Source organism: Eulemur rufifrons, chromosome 30 (assembly GCF_041146395.1).
Source record: "Eulemur rufifrons isolate Redbay chromosome 30, OSU_ERuf_1, whole genome shotgun sequence".
NCBI lineage: Eukaryota > Metazoa > Chordata > Mammalia > Primates > Lemuridae > Eulemur > Eulemur rufifrons.
This window is the reverse complement of record NC_091012.1, coordinates 86,484,898-86,505,072: the sequence shown is the minus strand read 5'-3', so window position 1 is coordinate 86,505,072 and position 20,175 is coordinate 86,484,898.

Here is a 20,175-nt window from a genome sequence, read left to right as displayed (position 1 = left end):
TTACATCTTGGCCTGAGGTTAGGAAACTACAGATGACAAAGGCAGTGTTTTGGTAGGGATCTTTTGGTTTTGTTTTGGGCATGGATAGAGAGGGGACTCGCACCCAAAGGAAGATCCGCCTGAGGCTGCTTGTCGGCCCAGGGGCAGCAGGGGGCGGGAGACGCTTAACTCTAGACACCGCATTCCCTTTCACGTGACAGGTCGTTCTCTTTCCCGTGGCGGCCCTGTTTCCGGCCGGGGCATCACCCGGAAGTGGGGGTAGTCGAGGGAGGGAGGGGTAAAGGCGGCTGGCCTCAGCGGTAGGGTTTGGAAAACGAGAAGCAAAGGGAGGAGTTGCCGCCGCCGCCGCCGCCGCCGCCGCCGCCGCCGCCGCTGCTGCTGCCGCCGCTACTGTGACTTCTCCGAGTGTGTGAGCTTGGAGCCTGCATGCGTGGATTTATTGCTGCCACGGTCTGCGTAGCTCCAGAGGTTTAACCATAGGACAGAAAAATCAGGTAAGTCCTACGTTGCCTTCCCGTCGTCCCTTTTACTACAGGGGGTGTTTTGTGCTGTCAACTGGTACTACCAAGTGTGGTGAGAAGGTCATGTTAATCTAGGGCAATCTACAAACTCTCACTTCACAACTCAGGTATTTTCCATATTTATGTTTTACCTCTCCTAACAGGGGATAGAGGAGGGGAGGTTAGGTCCTGACCCGTGTCACTTTCTTGTACTCTCCTGGGGAGTGTCCTGATCATCCATGGCCTACGTTACCTAATGAATTGAGGGTACAAGAAGGTCGGTTCCCGGTGTTGGAAGTCACATGGACTGGGGGGTCTTTGCTTAATGTCACCTCTTTATACTTTGGAAACTAAGGTTACTACTAAGATCACCATAATTGATGAAATAATAATTTAAAAAATAATAGATATTTGGCTTCTTGTCTCTCTTTGGGAGCATGAGGTAAACTGAGAGAGCACTCCTGTTTCCACTTCATTTTGTTCGTTGTGTCCCCTTTCCAGTAAAGTTACCCTCCATCCTTGTCCCACCCTGTGCATCTTATCTTTGATACTTTTTGTTGTAGACGTTGAGGTTACCTTAAGCACAGACAACACTCTTTTATCGTTTCTTGATTCAAATATTTTTCCAGGATCTGATCTTTATTTGAATCACAGCCTCTTCATTTACAGTAGTAGGGCTTTGTATTGAGACTTAATGCGTGCAGAACGTTCAATTGAGTGATACTGAAGCGTGGCAGTGGGGAGGGAGGATGCACAAGAAATAAAACAGTTCTTGGCCTCAAAAGAGAGTTTAGCTATGAAGACGGTGGCTTCTAGCAGCCCCACTGATTGAATAACTAGATTGCTTATTGCATCCTTTTTAAAGGTTATTTTGAACTGAGATTTTACGTTTTTTTTTTTTTTTTTTTTTTGAGACAGAGTCTTACTCTGTTGCTCGGGCTAGCTAGAGTGCCGTGGCTTCAGCCTAGCTCACAGCAACCTCAAACTCCTGGGCTCAAGCAATCCTACTGCCTCAGCCTCCCGAGTAGCTGGGACTACAGGCACGTGCCACCGTGCCCGGCTAATTTTTTTATATGTATATTTTTAGCAATCCAGATCATTTCTTTCTATTTTTAGTAGAGGTGGGGGTCTCGCTCTTGCTCAGGCTGGTCTTGAACTCCTGAGCTCAAACAATCTGTCCTCCTCGGCCTCGCAGAGTGCTAGGATTACAGGTGTGAGCCACCGGGCCCAGCCAGGGATTTTACTTTTTTTTTTTTTTTTTGAGACAGAGTCTCACTCTGTTGCCCGGGCTAGAGTGAGTGCCATGGCGTCAGTCTAGCTCACAGCAACCTCAAACTCCTGGGCTCAAGCAATCCTACTGCCTCAGCCTCCCGAGTAGCTGGGACTACAGGCATGCACCAGCATGCCCGGCTAATTTTTTGTATATATATATTTTAGTTGCCCATATAATTTCTTTCTATTTTTAGTAGAGACGGGGTCTCACTCTTGCTCAGGCTGGTCTTGAACTCCTGACCTCGAGCGATCCACCCGCCTCGGCCTCCCAGAGTGCTAGGATTACAGGCGTGAGCCACCGCGCCCGGCCAGGATTTTACTTTTTATATTTCAAATTTTCTTGTGTATACAGTCATGACATGAGAGGGTTTTTTTTTTTTTTTGTACTTGAGTGTCTCAGTGTAGTAGGAAAGACAGATATACGATCACCTAAACATTTACTTTTGATCTCAGTAACATTATATATTAGGAATAGGAAGTGTTATGAGAGTGCAGGAAAGGGAATATATGAACTGGGCCTTTAAAAGTTGAAGAAATAATGTGAGAAAAGGCTCGGGGGGTGGGGGGTTGCTGGAAAGATGCAGGACATCTAGTAACACACTGTATGGCAATATCCCTGTTTCTAACACAGCCACATCTTACAAGATGTCACTGATTAAAAGAAAAAAAAAAGAATAAAGAATTGATAAGCTCACGACCATATCTAACTATATTTTGGCCAATAAGAGCCTATTTATAGAAAAAAATACATGGAAATGACATACAATGTTAATGCATGAGATTCAATTCTGATGTAAACTCAAATCTAAAGGAGAAAATAAAGACTTGCTATACTTTAATTCTGATTGAGTGTTGTGTCTTAAATATAATTGGGAATTTAAAATAAATTGTTGGGGATGAATAACAACATTGTCTAAAGCCAGAAGGTGTTCCAGGTTTTCCTCAAGGAATCTCTGCTTTTCCTTTTCTGCTGCAAATTGATATCTCTCTGCTGGTCTTAACCTGAGAGAAACTATACTTTTAAAATCATAATCTTAGAAAGATCTTGATTCCTGACCTCTAGATGGGGTTAAACACTAGTCCCTCCAAAGGATAGGTTAACATCTCTGTTCTCTAATGCAAAAGGTTGTTTTTCTTTGAAAAATGTATAAAGAAGCAGTAAAATTTGTTTAGAAAATAAGAGAGAGTGCGCAAAAAATAACCCCAGCTAACACGCCACAACCTTTACTTCTGTGAGGGCTCTAAAGATAATATGTCCTTTTTTAAAAAAAAAGAAGAAATTCTTGTCGTAACTGCTTTTGTCTGTATTTAAAAGTGCTTGGCAGACTTTATTAATCAAGACTTTTGACATCCCGATGAGTGAAAATAATCTTCATTTGGGAAGTAAATTATGAGGAGAGAAGATTTATCTGAGCTGATACTGGCATAGATGAGAATATTATTTGGGAGTTTTGTCTCAAATTCCCTCTACTCATCTTTGTTAAAGGGCTGTTAATGTTTTACAGTGTTTTGTTTTTAAACAGTGATATTTCTTAGGACATAGGTCAAAATGGGGTGGGGGTAGCAGGCAGATTAGGTGAAAGGCAATGGTTAGAGTATTTCAGTTCAATCTACCATTCCAGCAATCATGTTTTCACTTCTGAATCTCAGTCTTCAGGTTGATTTAATGTGATATAACTTGCTTACTTAACTTGCTGAGATAGTATGTCTAGAAAAGTATCAAAATTAAAATGTGAGGCCGGGCGTGGTGGCTCACGCCTGTAATCCTAGCACTCTGGGAGGCCGAGGCGGGAGGATGGCTCGAGGTCAGGAGTTCGAGACCAGCCTGAGCAAGGGCGAGACACCATCTCTACTAAAAATAGAAAGAAATTATCTGGACAGCTAAAAATACATATACAAAAAATTAGCCGGGCATGGTGGCACATGCCTGTAGTCCCAGCTACTCAGGAGGCTGAGGCAGGAGGATTGCTTGAGCCCAGGAATTTGAGGTTGCTGTGAGCTAGGCTGACACCACGGCACTCTAGCCTGGGCAACAGAATGAAACTCTGTCTCAAAAAAAAAAAAATTAAAATGTGTTTCATTGAAGTGTAAGTGTGTGATGTTTCTGGTTTCAAAAATGTTGCTAGTTTTTCCAGCACCATTTGCAAATTGAAGTGATTTCCTCATTTTTATGAGCTCAAAACTATGGGATATTGGTAGATCACATCTGTTTTCACAGCTATCCTTATTTTGAGCCAATATGTGTATTTTGTACCATGTTTTCTGTCCACATTTAGAATTATACTCAAGGATTAAAAAAATTGTTTTACTTATTTTCATTATAAATCTCTAGTGTAGAAGTCCAGTTTTTCAGACCTATAATCAGGAGTGCATTTTAACAATTTACTAATTAAAATAAATGGGTTATTTCACATCTTAGGGATGTTGTTTTAGCCTGGCCATTTACCTTAGTTAATTTTGTTTGTAAAAAAGTAATGTGTTTTGTTGTGTGCCATTGTAATTGCTGCTGATCCTGCATGTCAAATTGATGTCCCAACCAAAGCAGGAAGGGAAAAACAAATGAATTACTTCCTTCTCCTACTCTCACCTGAGAGTTTGCAGAGTACTGTATACTTGGAATTGTGAAGAAAATGGTTTCTGCTCTTGAGTGTTCACCTGAAGCATGCTACCTGCCGCTTAGGAGAGGAAAACACTAAGAGAGCTTCTGTTAGGACCTGAAAAACTGTCAACAAAGATATAAGAACAGAGAAAAAGACCTCCAAAGTGGAGAGCCCTCTAAAGAAAATTCTCAGGACTACTTAGGATAAATTTGTAGCTGACCCCTAGTGTCATGAGGATTCTTAAGAGTGATCCTTGAACTAACGAAAGCTTAAAGAGAGCTTAGTTGTTGTGGTAGAAGTAAAAGGAGATATCTAACTTTTTTGATGATGACAAAATTCTTTGCTCTAAGAATTATTATCTATAAATTATCATTAATTTAACAATATTAATGTATTAAATTTATAATACCAAGTATATGGTACTGATTATTAATGAATATATTAATTATATTATTAAAGCAATAATATTAAATCATTTGCATACAGTGAGTTTCATTTCGACCAAGAAATGCTTTCTCCTGTTTCACTGTTAATTCTAAATATTACTTTTTAGTTCTGATTTGTAGCCACAATATCTTGGTACTAATTTCTAATCACAACAGTAAGTGCATTTTTATATATTAGCAATCAGATTGGTGTCATATGTCTTCAAGTATTATTCATCTAAAGCAAAGTGTTTACCTTGCACATCTGTTTCTACCCAGATTAATTTTGGTCATAAAAGCCTTTATAGTCTTCAGATATTTTTAAAGCTTTAAGTTCCTTGAGTGATGATGGGGAAAAGAATTATTTATTTAGTACAATATATTATTTGACCTTGAGTGCCAGGGTATGATTAGAATTGCTTAAGAGTTTGTCTACTATGGTTATTACAAAAATAACCCACAAATTCCTGTTTCTTAACTTTAGGGCAAGTGGTAAGCCATGGGATCCTGAATCTTTTATTATCTTTTTTTTATGCACATAAGTGAAAGTGACCAGAACTATTCCTCTACCTAGAATTTAAACAGTTCTAAAAGAGGCCGAGTGGTGGCTCACACCTGTAATCCTCGCACTCTGGGAGGCTGAGGCGGGAGGATGCTTGAGGTCAGGAGTTCGAAACCAGCCTGAGCAAGAGCAAGACCCCTTCTCTACTCTACTAAAAATAGAAAAATTAGCCGGGCGTGGTGGCACGCACTTATAGTCCCAGCTACTTGGTTGGCCGAGGCAGGAAGATCCTTTGAGCCCAGGAGTTTGAAGTTACAGTGAGCTATGATGATGCCACTGAACTCTGGTCTGGGTGATAAAGCAAGACTCTGTCTCAAAAAAAGTAAAGAAAAGAAAAGGAAAAAGAAAAAAAAATGGAAAACTCAAATTGGGAGAGCCCAGTAGTCTACAGTACACCTACATGTGCTAACATGGCATCTCAAAACTGATTATGACAACTAGCAAATTGAATCACCATGATGTACTCATTCTACTTCCCCACCAAGAAAACTCATAACAATCTACTTGTGTAATTAGTGAGCCACAGACTCTGGGTCATGGAGATTTTCCAGATTATTTTCCTAATGGCCAAATGCTGAACCATACTTCTACTGAATGAGTTCTGACATAGAAAATGTAAGCAAGGGAGGAAGAGGTCTTATGCATGTCTAACTTACTCTGCAAAATAGCTGCATTCCTACAAAGTTGTGTGTAAATTGAATTTTTATAAAGCACATCTCTTCAATTAGTAAATGTTTATTGTGTGCTTATTGTATATCCAGTGTTTACTGCAGTATATGCAAAGAAACATAAAGCTTCAAGGACATCAGTCTTGGTTAAAAAAAAAAAAAGAAACATAGGCATATGCTCCAATGTCTAGCCAGGTAAAAAAGTCTAATACCAAACAATTACAGAGAAATTAGGTACCACTAAACTATGAAACTGATTCCAGGATATTCTGAATTTAAAAAGAAAGTGGCTAGGGATATTTGACATGTATCTTCATGGAAGAGGTGTCATTTCATTTACTTACTCAACAGTGATTTATTGAGTAGCTACCATGTTCACTGGGGACATGCTAGTGAACACAGTGGATACAGCTCCTGCTTTTGTGGATTTTACAGACTAGTGAGGTTATATGATTTAAATATGTGAAAGAGAGCATTCTAGGTGAGGGGACCAGTCTAAACAAAGTCGTAGAAATGGTAAGTGCATGGACTATCTGGCAATCAGTGAGGGGACTTGCCTGATTGTAGTGGATATTTTATGTTGTGGAGGAGCATTGAAAGTGATAGATGTGGAGCATCTTTTCAATGCTTTGAAGAAATGTTTAAGTCTGTGCTAAAGTCCTTTGGATATACTGTTTTGTAGAGGGTTAGGAGAATGGGCTTTGGAGTTATACTGCCTTGGTTTGATCTCATCTCTACTCTAATTTGTTTCCCAAGTTTAGAATTTTGTAGTAAGTTTTCTCAGTGACACAACTCTATAATCAATAAAGTAATATTTACACTGAATGGCTGGAGTCAGTAATCCTAGTAGTACCAAGTAATACTAGAGAGGTTAGTTAAGCAGTGTGCACATGAAGTGCCAGGGGGAAGTCCAGGGAGAGGTCAGGAGAAATAGAAGGAGGTTAAGCAAAGAAAGAGAAAGAAATACATTCTGTGATGGTTAGTAGAATGCCATCAGAAATGTCTTCAAGCAAAACAGAATACATTTGCCTAGCTTTTGTTTCCAGTTGTCTTTCTATAACAGTGATGTGTTTTCCTTGTCAAAATATGAGGAAGAGAAGCTTAACTGCAGTTATTTGACTTGGCCCTGAAAACTACCAGTGGTTGTTTTAGGTTATGTTCTAAATTTGAAGCATCTGGTCAGTTTTAGATTATCTTCTATATTTGAAGCATCTAGCTGGACCAGTTGTGTCCCAGTTTTGTGTTGCATTTAAACACAACTTGGTGAGAAGCTTGTGAGGTATTATTTGTTACCTGTGTTAATGTTCTCTTAACTTGGCTGAAGGCATGAGTGGATTGCCAAATGAATGCCTGTTATGACCTGTATTTTCTCTCTTGTTACCTTTGGATTTAATGTAAGTATAATCATGCTCTAAGAAGATTTGATAGTGTTATCCGGGCACTTTTAAGAATTTTTTTCCACCAGAAAAGTAGAAATGCTCACATAAGACCACCTGTGTCTCCTCTCAATCTTTTGTTATAGTGATCTCTCACATTATTATAAGGAGAATCTTTTAATCTCAGAGTCTTGATAGGAGGGCAGATACTGACAGTATAGTCCCTGAGAAGTAGTTGCTGGCTGTGCTGTTCTCCCCTTCACACTGGGAATATCAACTGGAACATGTGGCAGAAAGGGGATGTAGCAGAGAGAAGAAGACATTAATGGAAACCAGCATGGAGTTCCAGGAGGTGGGGTTTCTAGATCTACCAGTAGATCCTGATCTGCAGGTTTGAGACTCCTACTTTATTTCATCCAGGGCTGTTGTGTTACACAGATCCAGGGGAAAGCAGTCCCAGTTTGTAAAAATTGTGACATGGAGTTATACACTATGGCAGCCCTGAAGCCTACTTAAACCACTTCTATTTCTAGCCCCTTTCTCCCTTCAATGCCTACTACATGCAGCAGCCATGATAGTCCCAACAAGTTCATCATTTAAATCTCTTCACTTCCTACCTTAAGGTTCCCCTTTAATCCAACAGATAAAATTGAGGTCTGTGTCTGAGGATTTTAAGGAGTTGTATCAATTTTTTTACTCCATTTAAGTGTACTCCTGGTAAAATGATGATACTTGCTCTAACTCATTAGGTTGTTATGAGTATCAAGTGAAAGAATGTATGTAAAAGCACTTTGTAAATCACAGAGTGCTACACAAATATAATATTCTTTTTGGATGTGTTGTGTTGTAGTAGGAAAGAGCACCAAATTTGAGTCAGGAGTCTGGCATTTCAGTTCCTTCTGCTATTAATGAACTGTGACCTTAGACAAATTACTTTGTGCTTTTCAGCCTTTGTTTCTTATCTATAAAAAAAACTAATAATGCCACTCCTTTCTACCCAGAAACCCAGGAGTTATTTTTTTCTCACCTCCGCAATTCAGTCAATCACCAAGTTTATTGTCTAGTTCTTAAAATTTCTCAAATTGGTCCTCTCCTTTTTATCTTCATGCAGTCCCTGATCATTTCCTTTTTGGGCAATAGCCTCTTAAAAAATTGTGGTAAATTTACATAATACGAAATTTACCATTTTAACTATTTTTTATGGTACAATTTAGTGGCATTGAGTATGTTCACAATGTTGTACAACCCTCACCACTATCCATTTCCAGAACTTTTTCATCATTCCAAACTGAAACTCTGTACCTATTAAATAATAGCTTCTCGGGCTGGGGGTGATGGCTCATGCCTGTAGTCCTAGCACTCTGGGAGGCCGAGCCGGGAGGATCGTTTGAGCTCAGGAGTTTGAGACCAGCCTGAGCAAGAGCGTGACCCCGTCTCTACTAAAAAATAGAAAGAAATTAACTAGACAACTAAAAATATATATAGAAAAAATTAGCCGGGCATGGTGGCGCATGCCTGTAGTCCCAGCTACTTGGGAGGCTGAGGAAGAAGGATTGCTTGAGCCCAGGAGTTTGAGGTTGCTGTGAGCTAGGCTGATGCCATGGCACTCTACCCTGGGCAACAGAGTGAGACTCTGTCTCAAAAAAAAAAATAATAATAATAAAAAAATAAATGATAGCTTCTCATTCCCACTCCTCCCAACCTTTGGTAACCTATAATCTACTTTCTGTCTCTATGAATTAACTAATTCTAGGTACCTTTTATAAATGGAATCATACAATATTTGCCAATTTGTGTCTGTCTTACTTCACTTAGCATGATGTCTCGATGTTTCATCCATGTTATAGTATGTGTAAGAATTTCATTCCTTTTTATGGCTGAATAATATTCCATCATTGGTTAATAACATTTTAACTGGTCTTCGAAACTCTGGTCTTGCCCCTTCCAAATTTATTCTTTGTGATCTGACCTTACTTACCTTTCTAACTTCTTTGTCTTTCCCACTCACACCATATGCCCCAGCCATACCAACAGTACTCCTCCAAATGTGCCATGCTGTTTGACAACTCTGTAACTTTATTCATGGCTTTTTTGCCTGAAATTTCTTTCCATTATTTTAGAGAATTCCTACTTAATCTTCAAGACCCAGTCCACCTAATAATAGTAGATTGATTAAATTATGATGCTCCCTTTTAGGTAAAGCACGTTTTGTTTTTTTTTTTATTCCATCAGAACCAGGTTTCTAAAGATTTCGGCCTATTTTTATATTTTTAAATATAGTTTTGTAAGATGACAAAGTTCATCATAGTGCTTTCTAACTAAGCCTATTTTTATGGTCTTAGTTTTATGAGATGACAAGGTTCATCTTAGTGCTTTCTTACTAAGAAGCACAGAACCACAGACCTGAGGAATGGATTCTGGAAAAGAAAACTGCCTGTAAATTATGAATTTATACTTTAAATTCTAAAAATAGTAAATATTGTTGTTGATGGCTGTTTGTCTTGATTTTTGTTCAATAAGAGTACATTTGAATTATCACACTTTTTTTTTATTCCCAGCAATAAAGTAGATTTAAAGGAAAAAAGACACAGTTAAATTATCTCTTTAAGATTTAAGGTCTTAGTAGATTTGAGATAGCCATCTGTATTTGGGATTCTGCTTGTTTATGATAACAAATCACTTGCAGCTTGCCAGTTGAGAACTCTGAAGAGTGTGAAATGATGTAGGCCTGCTCTGAATTCTTTCATTCATCTGTATAAAAATACCTGGCTAAGTAATTGTTCTTGATAATTTTGAATTGCTATTTCCTTTCTTAAAAAAATTCCTTTCCTGAAAGATATCCCACACATTTCCAGTACATAATTTTTTATCCTTATCTGTCTTGATAGTGATTCAACTTTGAGTGGGAGAGAATGTTATCCGATTCCACCTTTATTAGCCAAAGTCTTTAAAACAGGACTTTGAAGGAATTGAGGGGTTGGGTGTGGGTGGGGATGTAGATCTGGACTACATTTTTAGAGTGTTTGCTTTCTCATGCTGGAAATTGTTCTTTGGATCTTGGGATAAAAAGAGAAAATATATATTAATATAATACTTTCCCTAGTTTGATCCGTTTATCTTTTTCTGTGCTGATTTTTCCAAATTTAATTTCCTACATTCATATGTATACCACTTTCAAAGGGAGGTGTTGTCAGTGATAAAACATTAGACAGAATTAGTTTTTAGCTGGAAGATGTTAGTAAGTTCAGCCTATGTCTTACTTATTTGTGTGTTTGTGTACTTGCATGTGCAGCCTTCATCAAAAGGCTATGAAAAGTTGTGAAAAGTCACAGTATTTTGAGAAATAGATAAAGTATACTAAGTTATCTTATAATCATAATATATAAATATTTCAACTATAAAAATTATGACAAAATAGATTTTCTCCCAGCTTGTTAACTGCTTTTTACAAAAAACAGCATTGGCAAGATTGATTATATTCTTTCCTAAGATGAGAGATACCTTTGCACGATCAGCAAGATGGGTCACCAGGGTACACCAAATATGTCGCATAATACCATTTCTGCCAACCTGAGTCAAATACTAGTGTGTATGGGGTTGGTGGTATAAATCTACCTGTTACTTTTTTGGTTTGGCTGATTAAATAGTGCTAATGAAACCAAGGTTATACACTTAATCTCTGTGTAAGTCACTTGTCCTTTGGAGTCATTATCTATACCTGTAACTCTGTTCCACGGTTTTCTGAATTCGGTTTGTTAGTTAAGAGGGAGACTAGCCCAGAGTAAAAATGGCTTAGCAAAAAGCTATCATCAGTACCTACGTCCTTGTCCTCCTGACGATTTTCAAATATACATAAACATTTTCGTTGTATCACTTATCAATAGAGGCTGCACTTAGAAACTTATTCCTTTGGACTTCCGGAATATGCTGCTCATAAAACGTCTCTATGGTTTCAACTCAAGGTCCCTTTTTGCCTTTATCTCCAGCATGTTTTGTTTTTACACTTTATGGTCTCAGAGAACTAAGGAAAGCCTTGGCTCATTGTATGCATTTGCAGAAAGTAAAAGGGTTTTTTTTTTTTATCTCCATAAAGTTATCTCAACAAATGTCTCTAGAATGACAAATCTATAGTTTTGGAATTGAAACTAACCAACTCTTTGGAGTTTAATAGACTCTGATGTACTGAGTAGAGAAATTTTAGGTGAGCCTCTGAGAATCCCATTAAATTGAGCTTCCAGTGTGACTCATGGCCTTTTGTAATCTATATAAATCTATAGTACCTTTTGTTGTGCTTCGTTAAGAAATGAGGTATTTTGCAGAAGTGAATTTTCCAAATGACTGATGTATACCTTTTAAATTTTTGTCATTCTGAGATCTTAAAGGGGATCTGATACATGAATCCTCCAAAAGTATTCTTTTTTATTTTTTTAAATAGAGACAGGGTCTTGCTCTGTTGCCCAGGCTGGAGCGCAGTGGCATGATCATTGCTCACTGTAACCTAAAACTCCTGAGCTCAAATGATTATCCTGCCTCTGCTTCCCGAGTGAGTAGTTAGGACTAGAGGCACACACTACCACATGTGGCTAATTTTTAAATTTTTTGTAGAGCTGGGGTCTTGCTATGTTGCCCAATCTGGTCTCAAACTCCTGGGCTCAAGCGATCCTCTTGCCTCGGCCTTCCAAAGTGCTGGGACTACAGACATGAGCTACCATGCCCAGCCCCAAAGCATTCTTGAAATATATTTACTTTTTCAAAAATGAAAATACTTTATTGTTTGACTAGGACATTGATAAATGGTCAATGTGAAAAGAAAATCCAGTCAATATTTAGATATCTTTACTTTCCAGGATTTATATATTTTTCTTATGACATTTATCACTACTTGGTCTTATGTATTTCTTTCTTTGTTTATTGTCCATCTCCCTCATGAGAATTTAAGCTCCATAAGAGAAGGGACTGTGTCTGTCCTCTTCACTGCTGTATTACTAGTACCTAGAATAGTACCTGAAACATAGCATGACTTCAATAAATATTTGTTGACTAAATGAATGAAGAATGTAAAAATCACCCTTAATTCCACCATCCAAGGATTAGTCACTGTTAAGATTCTGGTATAAATTCTTCCAAAAGTATTTTTCTATTATGTATATATTCTCATGTGTATGTATAAATGAATACAATATTTTTATAAAAATAGGACTATCATCTATATTTAGCTTTGTAGTCTTTCTTTTCACTTAAATCATCACAGACACCTTTTGATGTCATTAAGTACATAACTATGTATTTTTAATGGAGATATGACAATTTATTTGACCAATTCCATATTGATATTTAAGTTAGTTTCAGTTTTTCAGTCATATAAACAATGTTGTGATAAGCATTGTTAGCCATACATCTTACTACAGTTGTCTGTACTTTCCCCCACTTTGGATATATTCTTAGAAGTGGTGGCTGGGCGTGGTGGCTCACGCCTGTAATCCTAGTACTCTGGGAGGCCGAGGCAGGTGGATCGCTTGAGGTCAGGAGTTCGAGGCCAACCTGAGCAAGAACGAGACCTCCATCTCTACTAAAAATAGAAAGAAATGATTTGGACAGGTAAAAATATATATAGAAAAAAATTAGCTGGGCATGGTGGCGCATACCTGTAGTCCCAGCTACTCGTGAGGCTGAGACAGAAAGATTGCTTAAGCCCAGGAGTTTGAGGTTGCTGTGAGCTAGGCTGACGCCACAGCACTCTAGCCAGGACAACAGAGCAAGACTCTGTCTCAAAAAAAAAAAAAAAAGAAGTGGAATTTCCAGGTTAAAGGGTATGTATATTTTGATGCTTTTGATAAATATTTCTAAATTGTCTTTTGGAAACCTTGTAGGGTTTGTTTTAGTTTATACTCCTATCAGTAGTGTATCAGAGTTCATTCACTCAAAACTATTTGATATTAATACTTTTGTATAAAAGATTATATAAAATACAGTAAATATTTTTCAGTGTTTTATTGCTTCCTGAAGCAGAATACTATTAATAGTACCTGATTTAATTATAACTCTTATACATGAAAGACCTGACACATGCTCTACCTGTCATTGCTGCCTGTCCTTGAGTTTAGAGAAGTATTCTTACCCAGTACCATTGCCTTCTTAGGGCAGAGAAGTATTTCCCAGAGCGGGGGATGTCAGAAGATACATGTTCCTTGGAATTTTGATTTCCTAATTGATAGTCACTGTTCATTTTTCTTTAAGAAATAATGTTATAGTATTATTAGTATATAGTCCGGCTTCATCATTGTCTAAATAAACTTCTTTACTTGAGGCCAGAAGTTCAAGAACAGCCTGAGCAACATAGTGAGACCCTGTCTATAAAAAAATAAATAAATAAAATAAACAAACTTCTGAAGACTGCCCTGAGAACCTAGCTGCCATGTGTAATATTTTTTCTATGAGAAAATATGTTTCATCTGCAAAATTGAGAAACAAGGAACCCATTTTTAAATTGGAGGTATTCATTCAATAATTATTTATTGAGGGCTTATTATATGTGTTCAGAGAAATATGCTAGAAATATCAATGGATATTTCTTTTCTTTTTTTATTTTAGAATATTACAGGGGTACAAATGCTTTGGTTACATGTATTGCCTTTGCACCACCCAAGTCAGAGCTACAAGCATGCCCAAACCCCCAGACATCACACACCGTATCCATTAGGTGCGGATTTACCCATCCCCATCTCCCCCTCCCACCTGCCCAACGCCCTGTGAATGTCACTTCCATATATGCACATAAATGTTGATCAGTTAGTACCAATTTAATGGTGAGTACATGTGGTGTTTGTTTTTCCATTCCTGTGATACTTGAATTAGAAGAATGGGCTCCAGCTCCATCCAGGATAGCACAAGGGTTATTAGTTCATCATTTTTTATGGCTGAGTAGTACTCCATGGTATACATATACCACATTTTATTAATCCACTCGTGTATTGATAGACAATTGGATTGTTTTCACATCTTTGCAACTGTGAATTGTGCTGCTATGAACATCCAAGTGCAGATGTCTTTTTTTAGAATGTCTTTGTTTCCTTTTGGTAAATACCCAGTAGTGGAATTGCTGGATCAAATGGTAGTTCAACCATGAGTTCTTTGAGGTATCTCCATATTAATTTCCATAGAGGTTGTACTAGTTTGCAGTCCCACCAGAAGTATAAGAGTGTCCCTATCTCTCCACATCCACACCAACATTTCTAGTTTTGGGACTTTTTGATAAAAGCCATTCTCACTGGAGTTAAGTGATATCACACTGTGGTTTTTATTTGCATTTCCCTGATGATTAGAGATGTTGAGCATTTTTTCATATGTTGTTGGCCATTAGTCTGTCTTCCTTTGAAAAGATTCTGCTCATGTCCTTTGCCCACTTTTTAATGGGGTTGTTTTATTTTTTTTCTTATTGATTTTCCTGAGTTCTATATAGATTTTAGTTATCAGCCCTTTATCAGATGTATAGCATGCTAATATTTTCTCCCATTCTGTAGGTTGTCTGTTTGCTCTGATGATAGTTTCCTTGGATGTGTAGAATTTTTTAATTTGATCAGGTCCCATTTATTTATTTTTGTTGTTGCTGTGATTGCCTTTGGGGTTTTCTTCATATATTCCTTCCCTAGGCTGATGAAATTGACAACAAAAAACTATACAGAATATTAATAAAACAAAAAAGTTGGTTCTTTAAACAGATAAACAAAATTGACCCACCTCTCACTAGATTAACCAGAAGCAGAAAAGAAAGGACTCCAATAAGCTCAATCAGGAATGAAAAAGGAGAAATTACAACTGATACCACAGAAATACAAAATATCATCTATGAATACTATAAATATGTCTATGCACATAAACTTGAATATGTGGAGGAAATGGACACATTCTTAGAAACACACAGCCTTTCTAGGCTCAATCAGGAAGAAATAGAACTCCTGAACAGACCAATATCAAGCACCAAAATTGAAGCAACAATAAACAACCTTTCTAAAAAAATAGTCCTGGACCAGATGGTTTCACACATGAATTTTACCAGCCCTACAAAGATGAACTGGTCCCTGTCCTTCAGAAGATATTCCACAACATCAAGAAGGAAGAAATCCTCCCCAACCCATTTTGCGAAGCCAACATCACTCTAATACCAAGACCAGGAAAGGACTCAACAAGAACAACAACAATAACAAAAAACTACAGACCAATATCCATTATGAATATAGATGAAAAAATTCTCAGTAAATCCTAGCAAACCGAATTCATGTGCTTATCAAAAAAAATAATCCATCACGACCAAGTGGGCTTCATCCCAGAGATGCAGGGGTGGTTCAACATACACCAATCTATAAATGTAATTCACCACATAAATAGAAGCAAAAACAAACACTGTATGATCCTCTTAATAGACGCAGAAAATGCATTTGACAAAATTCACCCTTTTATGATAAGAACGCTTAACAAAATAGGCATAGGTGGGACTTACCTCAAAATGATAAAAGCCATATACAACAAACCCACAGCCCACATCATACTGAACAGGGAAAAATTGAAAGCATTCCTGCTTAGAACTGGAACTAGACAAGGTTGCCCTCTATCACTGCTTCTATTCAATATAGTGCTGGAAGTCCTAGCCAGAGCAATCAGACAAGAGAAGGAAATCAAGGGCATTCAAATGGGTGCAGAAGAGTTCAAACTATTGCTCTTTGCTGACGATATGTTCTTATCTCTGGAAGACCCCAAAGATTCTGCCATGAAGACTCCTGGAATTGATAAACAAATTCAGCAAAGTCTCAGGTTACAAAATCAATGTACACAAATCAGTAGCATCCATATATGCCAACAACACTCAAACTGAGAACCAAATCAAAGGCTCAATACCTTTCACAATAACAACAAAGAAAATAAAATACCTAGGAATATGTTTAACTAAGGAGGTGAAAGACCTCTACAGGGAGAACTAGGAAACACTGAGGAAGGAAATAGCAGGGGACATAAACAGATGGAAAACCATACCATGCTCATGGATTGGCAGAATCAACATTGTTAAAATGTCTATACTACCCCAAGTGATCTACAGAGTCAATGCAATGCCTATTAAAATACCAACATCATTTTTCTCAGATCTAGAAAAAATAGTGCTACGCTTTGTGTGGAACCAGAGAAGACTCTGTGTAGCAAAAGCAACTTTAAGCAAAAAGAACAAATTGGGAGGCATCAATTTATCAGAATTCAAGCTATACTACAAGACTATAGTAATCAAAACAGCATGGTACTGGCACAAGAACAGAAACATAGACCAATGAAACAGAACTGAGAAACCAGATATAAAACCATCCTCACAAAGCCATCTGATCTTTGACAAAGCAGACAAAAACACACACTGGGGAAAAGAATCCTTATTCAATAAATGGTGCTGGGAAAATTGGATAGCCACGTGTAGAAGACTGAAACAGGATATGCACCTCTCACCTCTCACAAAAATCAACTCGTGGTGGATAATAGACTTAAACCTAAAGCATGAAACCATAAGAATTCTAGAGGAAAATGTTAGAAAAACTCTTATAGACATCGGCCTAGGGAAAGAATTTATGAAGACGACCCCAAAGGGATTTCTTTTCTTGATAATGCTGTGTTAAGGTACCCCCTATCCTCCACTCACTGTTTTGGTCAGGACAGGACAACCAGTTGCAGTTGTAACCCAGGGAGAAAACTGCTGGAGTGTGTTTGTTTATGTTAGGGGAAGAGAGGGAGAGGTTTCTACAGAACTTTGGGGGCCAGGATTGAAGGAATATCTGACCAGTAGAGGTAGAAGAGAAAAACATGTAGGAAATGGTAAGGAAGTGTGAGAGTTGGCAAGTTTAATGTGCTTGTTTTAGGTTAAGGGGGAGAGAGGGTACTGTATGTATGTCTTCTCAGGATTAGTTAGGATGGACATTTAGTTTGAATGTGTGCCACCAAAGTGCCATGTGTAGGAATATTAGTCTTTGCATATACCTGTACAAAGCTGACCTGTCAGTGTTCTGTTTATGCTTGAATACAGTGCCACACTGCTGCTGCCATATATACAGAGAGTCTCTTGAACACACTCCCTTACTCCAACTCTTATGATAATACTTTTTAGTTTAGGCTGTCATCTTTTGCCTGAACTATTCTTTCCATACAACAGAAAGTAGGGGAAAGAGCATACTTTTTGGAGTCTCAGAGGTCTGAGTTAGAGTCAGATTCTGCCATTCCTTAACTTCTTGGCATTAGGCAAAGAAGCTCCCATTACCTCTCTGAACTTGAATTACATCTTTTCTAGTAGGAGGATAGTTTCATGCAGTTATTAGGATTAAAGTATTTCAAAATGCCTGGTGTATGTTAGGAACACAATAAATCTTAATTCCTTTTATTCTCATCCCCTCCACCCCATATTTCCACCCACTACCAGAATCATCTATTTTTTCAATCTGCATCTGAAAAAAATAACATTGTAAAAGTAGTATATGGGGTTAAACATGACCACCTGACCACATTTGTTTAGCTCTTATCCTTCTCAAAACTCCACTAATGTGATAGTAAAACAGTTCTGAAAGGCTTAAGCCTGCAAGGACAAAGAGAACTGGAGGGGGACATCAGCAGAGGAGTGATTTTAACACCTTATTGGGAAATAGGAAGCAGTTGAAGAGGGGGAGCTTTCCTGCACAGGGGGATATCAATGAGAAGTGAGCTCTCTAAGCTCACATTACCCAGGAAAGGCTCAGAACTTGAAGGTGAGTGGTTTTTCCTGAAAGGCAAAGATGAGACCCAGGGCTGAAAATAAGGGAGATATTTTAAAAATTGAACAGAAAGGGGTTGGATTCCTCAGGTCTCTTTCCTTTCCTGCTGCGGTAGGGTTACCCCCCTCTCCAATGCTAGGGATAGGAGACCAGGAGTATAGTCTCTGGACTAAGTGAATCTGAAAGGCTGTGAGCTCCTGGACAATGAATGGGGCAGAGTGGAGGGCACTGAAGCCCTGGGCTGAGAACAGGGAGATTCAGTGGAAGTCTACATACTGAATGATCAGCCCCTTCCCCACACCTTGCTTCCAAATATAGCAGCAAATATATTAATAGCTTGCTCCCCAGGCAGGAGATTAGAAAATTCTTCTCTAGGAAAATGAGTGACCCTAGAGAAAAGAATTCCAGAAAATAACATGGCAGGGTTCCACAATGAAAAGGACAGCTAGCTGCCATTTACTCTATACTAAAATGCATGATGATTAAAATCATGGGCTCTAGAATTAGACTTCCCGAGTTTGAAATCATACTTAGCTACTTACTAGGTATATGACCTGGGGCAGTCTACTTAACCTATTTGTGCCTCAATGTCCCCATCTATAAGACAGGGATAAAGTACATGTTTACCTTAAGATCCTTAAGGGTTGAGTTAATACGTACAAAGCACTGCTGATAGTAACCTCTGACAAATGTTAGCTGAGGAAGGAGGAGGTGCCCAGGAACTTCCCCTAGCTGCCAAAGGCAGCTCCAGAATTTAGATCATGCCCCGTGGTGACCAGCAGCCTTTTCTACTTAGGGTGGTAGATGGTGTCTGAACAGAGACTTTAACCCCACAGAAGCCTCCTTTCCCAGGTTCCTCTCTCTAGTTTTTGACTGTCTATTAGGGACATTTTTGAGCTGTTAAGACTGACTCCCATTGGGGCATTGAACTCTTACTATTCATTTATTCAGTGAATGTTAATTAGGTGCCTGCTCTCTGTTGAGTACTATTCAAGCTGCTGGAATGATAGCAGTGAACCAGGTCAATAATAATAGCTAATGTTTATTGAGTGCTCACTGTGTGCTAGGTTCTGTTCTGAGTGCTTTATGAATATTAAGTTGGTTAATTCTCATAACAGTCCTTTGAAACAGATGCTATTATCTCTATTTTACAGATAAGGAAACTGAGGCACAGAGGTTAAATAACTTGTCCAAGGTCACACAGTTAGCAAGCAGTAGAGATGGGGATCAAACCCAGGCAGTCTGACTCTTGAGTCCATGTTTTTAACCATTATGCCTCCCTACTTTCATGAAGCTTATATTCTGGAAGAGGGAGACTGACAGTAAATAAGTAATCAAAGAAAATAGATATCAAGTAGCAATAGGTGGTGAGGGTTGAGTATCCCTTATCTGAAATGCATGGGACCAGAAGTGTTCTATATTTCGGATTCTTTCAGATTTTGGAATATTTTCATATACATAATGAGATATCTTAGAGATGAGACCCATGTCTAAACATGAAATTCATTTATATTTCATATACACATTATACACATAGTCTCAAGGTAATTTTATATAATATTTTAAATAATTTTGTGCATAAAACAAAGTTTGTGTACATTGTACCATCGGAAAGTAAAGGTGTCACTATCTTACCCACCCATGTGGACAATCTGAGGTGGTTTGACATCACCATCATTCCTGACTCCGAATTTCTATGCTGCCGATAAGCGATCATTTCTTTATACTTATTTACATAGTTATAACTGTTAGTAGTACTTAACAGTTTAAAATATGACATACCATTAACACAGTGAAAAAACAACATGTTCAGGATAACTAAGCGGCACAGTAGCATCACCAGAATACCTGTGTATGATGCTGTTGTTTTGATTAAAAGGTTACTGTACACTGTATTTTATTTTTTTAGGTAACAAGAGACATCAGAAACAGTTGAGGGACCAGGAAGTGGGTCCTCTAGGGATGAGGAGACATTCTGCTGAATGGCTTTTTAAAATGTT